Raw genomic sequence first — 8,217 nt, 5'->3', positions numbered from 1 at the left:
GTGTAAAGGAAATCATTATTTGGTATTTGACAAAAAATTAAAAAATGGAAAAGAATTCACCACAGAGGCTGACATGGCATGACAGATCACTGCACAATGTACAAAATAATCAAGGGGATACAGCACTCCATACATTCATTAAGTTGAGCTACTTCTTTATTCAGTTTATATTTTATTTACTTATTTTTTTTTAGAGACAGGGTCTTCCTGTGTTTCCCAGGCTGGATTGCAGAGACTATTCACTAATGTGATAATAGTGCACTATACCCTTGAACTCCTGGGCTCAAATGATTCTCCCGCCTCACTGGAGTAGCTAGGACTACAGGCATGCACCATTGTGCCCAGCTCAGTTTATATTTTAAAGAACTGGACCATCTGCTGAAAACCACTGGCTATCAGAAAATTATACCCAAAACAATTCATAGGGCTTTGGATGGGTGGGTGGTATGTATAATTGCAGAATTATTAATATTCACTAATGAATCATTTGTTGTTAAAATTACATATGGACATTTTTGTATACTCAGAATCAGCAATTTTCTAGAAAAGTATCTGTATGCTACTTTTGGCCTCATGCCTAAAACATGGGCCTGGGATACTAGGATGTATTTTTTCCACAGTTCAGGCTGCTCTGTCCTGAATTGCTAGCCCAGATGTCCCTTCTCTGTGTTACCAGGATAATTGCCAAAACACTGACATAGAGAATGTTTAGGTCTGTTGCATTAGCTCATCCCTGTAATCCCACCATTTTTGGAGGCCAAGGCAGGAAGATAGCTTGAGGCCAGGAATTCGAGACCAGCCTGGGCAAGATAGTGAGACTCCTGTTCTACAAAAAAAAAAAAGATTAGCCAGACATGGTGGGGTATGCCTGTAGTCCCAACTACTTGAGAGGCTGAGGTGGGAGGATTACTTGATCCCAGGAGTTTGGGGTTGCAGTGAGCTATGACCATGCCACTGCACTCCAGCCTGGGCAACAAAGCAAGACCTTGTCTCTTTTAAAAAAAAAAAAGAAAGAGAGAGAGAGAATTTGAAATCTTGTCCTTGGATGCAATTAAACTTGCAGCAATGATTTCATTTTGAAATATGATTGTTGCTTCCCCCACCCTGTATAATTTACCTCTAAAAATTTGGAATAAATAAGCTTCAGGCCAGGCGCAGTGGCTCATGTCTGTAATCCCAGCACGCTGGGAGGCCGAGCAGGGTGGATCATTTGAGGTCAGGAGTTTGAGACTAGCCTGGCCAACATGGCAAAATGCCGTCTCTACTAAAAATACAAAAATTAGCTGGGTGTGGTGGTGTGCCCCTGTAATCCCAGCTACTCTGGAGGATGAGGCAGGAGAACCACTTGAAGCTGGGAGGCAGAGGTTGCAGCAAGCCAAGATTGTGCCACTGCACTCCAGCCTGAGCAAAAGAGCAAGATTCTGTCTCAAAAAAAAGCTTCGACCAGTACCAATGCTACAGAGATTTGAAATGTCTTTCCATTTCCACCTCCGATTATTTGACTATTATTCATTCTGTTTGACCTTATTCAAGCCTTTAATTGCATGTTTCCCATCAGAGCTGTTGTGAGAACAATCATATTTTGTAAATGTATTTTGTAAGAAAGGTTATACAAAATTGTGTTTTATTTAAATCACAAATGCTCAAAATCAAGGAAGCGAAATATGATAGTCATTATTAACATTGTTTGCTAAATATTTACTGTTCTTCATCACCCAAGCCAGTAGTGCCAGGGGAAGGCAGGCACCTGTGACTTGTCCTGGTCAATGAATTGTGAGTGGAGGTGATTTGGTAATTTTTGAGCGTGAGCATTTCATGTCCCTGTGCAAGACCCTCCAAGGTTCACTCACCTCTGCCATTGCAACCAGCAATGTTCCAGAGAATGGCTGCTCCCTGAATGACTCCAAGGAAGAGAATTCCACTGCCAGCCTATGATAGCCATGGAACATGAGCAAGAAACAAACCTTTGATGTAGTTTGTTACTGGATCTTAACCTAACTTCATGTATCCTATCTCAACTGATACAAATATTAACCCTAACTTAAAATTAACTTAAAATTGTTTACTTGAATTGTTCTTGGGGTAATTTTAGCCTAAGGGAAATTTTCATACATTTATTAAATAAATATTCATGAAGATCATACTATCTATCAGAAACTATGTTAGGCTGTGAATTCATGGCAATAAATGAACAATATAAACATGGTCTCTGCTTTCATGAAAATTGGAAGGAAAATTTGAAGGTAGGCAACTATGTATGATGAATGCTACAAGTGAAAAAGTATAGTGTTATTCAGTGTGGTTGAATATTATACAAAGCTACCAAGAAACAATGGAGAAAGAGAAAACAAGTTTCTAATTCAAGAAGTATCTTGAAAACATAGAAAACATTCCTTATATTTGAATCTGAAGCCCTTCAGGGCTAACATTGCTTTTGACCCATGTGGGTCCTCAGGCAAATACCCAATTTCCTGTGCCTGTTTCATTATCTGTAAAATAGCACTAAATATAACCTGCCCTGGCTAACCTACATAATCACTGCCAGAAATCAATTAGGTAGAGAACATAAGTGTCCCATAAAAATAAGCAGTGTTATTATTCTTTGAAGCTTTTACAGTGCATTGAAGAAGCCTATAAATATGCAGTTTAAAAAATTGAGAACCCTATAAAGCAACATACAAACACATTTAAATTAATGTTGTATCCTTCTAGCTGTGGGAAACTGTGCATAATAACACAGTGAAAATTATACCTTGGATAATCTAAAAGTCAATGTTTATTGCCAAGTAATATCTGCTAATGCACTGCTATTAGGATATGGCTGAAACAGGCCAAAAATTCCCTTGTAATCCCTATAAAGAATATTCAATAAATATTTTTCTTGTCAGTGGAATGAAGTGAATGTATAAATAACTAGTTTTATCCAAGCTGAACAACAGAATAATGCACGCAGTATTAAGAGAAACTGCCTTTGTCTTTGAAATCTGTAATGCTGGAAGTGTGTATGCTTATATCCTATTGGAAATGAAGTCCAGTTTTCTAAACTCATTGCTCTCTTCTGAGTCTCCTTTATATTAGAGTTTGGAATATCAAGGTAACATTGTAAGAGATGATGAAAAGCCTGTTTGTCACTGGTTGTCAAGCAACCAAATGCACGTACAAACACACCGCCTTATTTTGTACAGAGTGGGTGTAGGTGCTGAACTGCTTTTCTATTGGTCAGTTTCTCTTCCAATGGCAGAAAAGAAAGTATTATTTTTCCAGCTAATTGACATACTCTGGGAAAGGAACCAACTATATTTCTTTCCCTAGCAGTGTTAGATACAGACCTTAAACCAGGGCCAGTTTTATAAGTTATTGTGGCTTTGGGCAATCTAGATTTTATATGCAAAAATACTCCAGAAATAGTTTAAAAATTCAAATTTTGTGCTATAAGAAATGTGCAAGAGAGATCTGTTTTCTTGAATATACTTTAATATAAGGAAATAAGAATCCACAGTCATTCTCCCACAGTGAAACCAGGAAAGACCTTACCCAGGTTGTAAATGACAGCAAAAATGATGTTCTCTAACCCTACCCTGTCTTCTCATAGACCATACGAAGTGATAGGAAGCTGGAATCCGGGAGGAAGGAGAATTACAGCAAAGGAAAAACAGGAAGGGGACCAAGAGAGGGACAGCAGGCTGCCCACATGAGGGACCTCTGTATGGCCTGAAATATGTTTCAATGTAAAGAGTAAGGGAAAAGATGCTCATTGCTCTTCCAGTAACAAACTGGATACCCCTGTATAATGCCAGGCTGTACTATTTTCTACCTGTTCTCTCTTTCCCTAGTTTCTCCCTCCTCCTAACGAATCCAACACCTTTTGATACTCTTTTCATCTTACGACATTATTTCACAAAGTTTCACTAGCTCCCCATTTCCAGTAGGGGAAAAAAAAATCCTAAACTTCTGAGGCTGGTATTCAAACTCTTCCATGGGCTGTTCCTGCCATGGAGCAGGTAGAATTCCTGCTTCTTTGGGTGACTTAAGTCTTTTTCTCTTAAAGACTTCAACTGATTGGTTGAGGGCTACCCCCATATGGTGGATAATCTTCCAGATGGGGTCTACTGATTTAAATATTAGTCCCATCTGAAAATACCTTCACAGCTAGACTGGCGTTGGACAAAGTATTAGAGAACCTTGGCCTAGCCAAATTGGCAAATAAAATTAACCATGACACTAACCCTTACAAATGCTTCCTCTGTCTAGGCACTGTTCTAAACGTTCTACATGTATCAACTCACTTAATCCTTACATTATCCCTAAGGGAAGGGCCAGTGTTATTATTGTCATCCCCATTTTACAGATGAGGCACAGAGAGAGAGGTTAAGTAACTTGCCTGAGGTCACACAGCTTGTAAATGATGGAGCTGGGATATGAATCCTTGCAGTTTGGCTCCACAGTTTATATTCCTAACTACTGTGCTATTTACCTCTCAAAAACAGAAAATGAAAGCTGAACTGATTGATAGTTTATATATTCTTCCTGTAAACGTCTTTGCCCACCATTAACATCTATTCAATGTCAATTTTTACAGAAACCTTACATATATCCACACAGTAGCCCTTTGATGTAGATAGTACTATCCCAGTGTTACAGATGAGGAAATTTTGAGGCACAAAGTTAATGACTTGCCTTAGGCCATACAGTGGAACAGCAGGGATTTTAACCTAGGCCCCTTAGTCTCCAAGGTATATTGTCTTACTACATTGCCTCTCTGTACATAGTTCATCAAGGTTACATTTTAAGGATGTTCTGGGCCAGGCATGGTGGCTCATGTCTGCAATCTAAGTGCTTTGGGAGGCAGCTGAGGCAGTAGGATCACTTGAGCCCAGAACTTAGAGTGTAGGGAGCTATGGTCGCACCACTGCACTCCAACCTGAGTGGCAGAGTGAGACCCCCATCTCTTAAAAAAAAAAAAACAAACAAAAATGTTCTGAATAATCTCTGTTTAAAAGACATTAATTACTTTAACAAAAGTTAGATTTCTGTTTTGATACATTCCACAAATGAAATACACTGTACATAAAGGATAAGTTTCTGGCCATTTCATGTACCAGGAAAGAATCAAGTAATGACATGTTATTCAATAAGACTAGAACTTATATTAAGATTTTCTTTATTATTTCTTTTTTTTTCTTTTCTTTTCTTTTTTTTTTTGAGACTGAGTCTCGCTCTATTCCCCAGGCTGGAGTGCGGTGGCTTGATCTTGGCTCACTGCAATCTCTGCCTCCCGGGTTCAAGCAATTCTCATGCCTCAGCCTCCCGAGTAGCTGGGATTACAAGCATGCGCCACCATGCCTGGCTAATTTTTGTATTTTTAGTAGAGACAGGGTTTCACCATTTTGGACAGGCTGGTCTCAAATTCCTGACCTCAAGTGATCGGACTGCCTCAGCCTCCCCGTGCTGAGATTACAGGCATGAGCCACCATGCCCAGCCTATTTTCTAAAAGAAAGAGAATGAGGAAAGGTGAACTGTCTTAATAATTGACTTCAGTCATCATTTAGCAGCCACAGTGGGTCCTGTGCAATTATATATATATATATATATAAAAACATATTTGCCATCTTAAAGGAATTTACAAATCTTAGTTGTACAGGTACTGAACATGAAAAATTATGAGATTTATATGAGAAAATTTGAAAATATAACAAAGCTGCTGAAAATAGGAATGGATAGATCAGAGCTGAAAGAGATCAATAGACATACTAGTGTAGTCATTATTGAGAAACTAACATAGTTGCTCCCAGGAGGTGAGATCCATTACATATTGTGGCATGGACAGCTAAATGTCTAATCTGATTTCCATTTTATGCTTCTTCCTTAGTAACAGAACCCTGATTCTTATGTAGGCACATTGCTGACCAAAATGTAAGGTTGTTTTATAACCTTTCCTATAATTAGTCTGGCCGTACTGCTAATTTCAATGCTGATAAGATGTAAGTAGATATATGTGAACTTCCAAAAAGCCACAACACGAGGATACAGGCATACCTTTCTGTCACTGCTGTCCTGGAACTTGAGGATCATCTTGGATCATGAAGTGACATAGTCGAGATGGCAGAGCAGTGCCATCTTCCTTCCAGGGAGGAAGCTGGGTCTCTGGTGAACATGGGGAACCATAATAGCCCTGCACAGGGGTGAAAATATGTGATACCTTTTCTCATTCATCATAAGGTTTGTGGCTGACACTCCTATAACAAAAGACAAACAAGAGAAAGGTGCAAAAAATTTATTTAATCAAAGTTTTTTGTGACATGGAAGGCTTCAGAAATGAAAGCCAAAGACCCAGAGAAAACTGTTTATTTTTATGTTTAGGTTTGATGAAAAATGGACTGCCATGTAGAAATGTGATTGGACAAAAAGAGAATGATCTAATGGTGATAGATTGAGCAGGGAAACCCAGCAAGGCCTATTTGTTCAGATTCTTCTGGGTCTCTGCATGGCATTCCTTTCTCTTGGGTATAGGACAGCACCCTTCTGGAATGAGGGTTGTATGACCTGCTATCAGACAAGATAGGTCAGAGAATATTTTTATGGCCAGCTCCCACACAGAAAGGCAAGGGAAAGTTAGAATAGTGTTTCTACATTTTATGGCTGGCTTTGGAGGAGAGGGATTCTTAGAAAAAAAATTCTGGGCCAGGTGCTGTGGCTCATGCCTGTAATCCCAGCATTTTGGGAGGCCAAGGTGGGCAGATCACGAGGTCAGGAGATCAAGACCACCCTGGCTAACAGGGTGAAACCCTGTCTCTACTAAAAATACAAAAAATTAGCCAGGCATGATGGCAGGCGCCTGTAGTCCCAGCTACTAGGCAGGCTGAGGCAGAAGAATGGTGTGAACCTGGGAGGCGGAGATTGCACACTGCACTCCAGCCTGGGCGACAGAGACAGACTCTGTCTCAAGAAAAAAAGAAAAAAAGAAAAAAATTCTGATGGGGCTGATTTGGGTTTTATGCCCAATCTTTGAGCCATTTGAGGGTTAGCATTATAATTTGTCCAGTTGCAGGCCGGGTGTGGTGGCTCATGCTGATAATCCTAGCACTTGATGAGGCCAAGGTGGGAGAATCACTTGAGGTCAGGAGTTCGAGACCAACCTGGGCAACATAGTAAGATCCTGTCTTTACCAAAAAAAATCGAGATGGCCACTACAAGTGGCACATACCTGTAGTCAGGGGTAAGGAGGGGAAGTTGTTTGAGCCAGGAGTTCAAGGCTGCAGTAAGACATAATCATGACACTGTACTCCAGCCAGGGTGACAGAGCAAGACCTTGTCTCAGGAAAAAAGAAAAAAAAAAAAAAAAAAGAGGATTTTTTTTTTCATCCATTTAGCTTAAAACAACACCATTTATTATGTTCTTCTACAGCTGAGCTGGGGTTTAGCTGATCTGGGTTTAACTTAGCTGGGCAACTCTGCATCTCACTGCAGGGCTGCAGGTTGGCTGAATCAACTTTGCCCTCCATGTCTCATTCTTCTTGAACAAGTACGATACCCGAGGCCTGTTCTTGTGATGATGGCAGAAGCATAAGAGATTGAGAGCAAGCACTCAAGGGATTTTAACACCTAGACCTGGAACTGGGCACATTGTCATGATGTCTGCATGCCATTGGCCAAAAGGAGTCACATATCGTTATGGGATCTTTGGGGTGTCACTTTTTTCAGCAGAAACCTATCTGGCCAGTTAGGCCTTTGCCTGAGTTTGCTCAGGCCCGCTAGGTTCATTCCACTCACTTGGCCTGGTAGGCTGCTCTTGGCTCATGCTACTGGCCTGAATCCCATGCCTGCCAAGGGATACTGCGTGGAGCGGTGAAGGGTGTGTGGGCAAGCATAGTGTCCGACCACTGCACAGTCAGACATGCCCCTACTGCAGCGGGCAGGGGCAGCACGGGTGCTGGCACCCTGCAAGCCTGTGGCTGGACCAGGTACACCACAAGCAGCTTCCACAGCTGGCACTAGGAACATGGTGGCACTCAGAAGCTTGAAGATGCCAGGAATTTCAGGGCCCCAAAGAGGGAATCACAGTCCTGGATCGGAGGGCTCCCAAGTCTGGGCTCCCCAAAGGGCTGCACCTCTTCTTTCCTTCTCTTTGCCCACAACATTGTGAGCAAGGGGCATGTCTCAGTCCTGTTTGCATTACAACTCTTAGCCTCATTTGATGGGTCCCAAGTTCTTGTCCT

The sequence above is a fragment of the Hylobates moloch genome, unplaced genomic scaffold (assembly GCF_009828535.3).
Source record: "Hylobates moloch isolate HMO894 unplaced genomic scaffold, HMol_V3 SCAFFOLD_2, whole genome shotgun sequence".
NCBI classification, from domain to species: domain Eukaryota; kingdom Metazoa; phylum Chordata; class Mammalia; order Primates; family Hylobatidae; genus Hylobates; species Hylobates moloch.
This window is presented reverse-complemented; position numbering follows the sequence as displayed.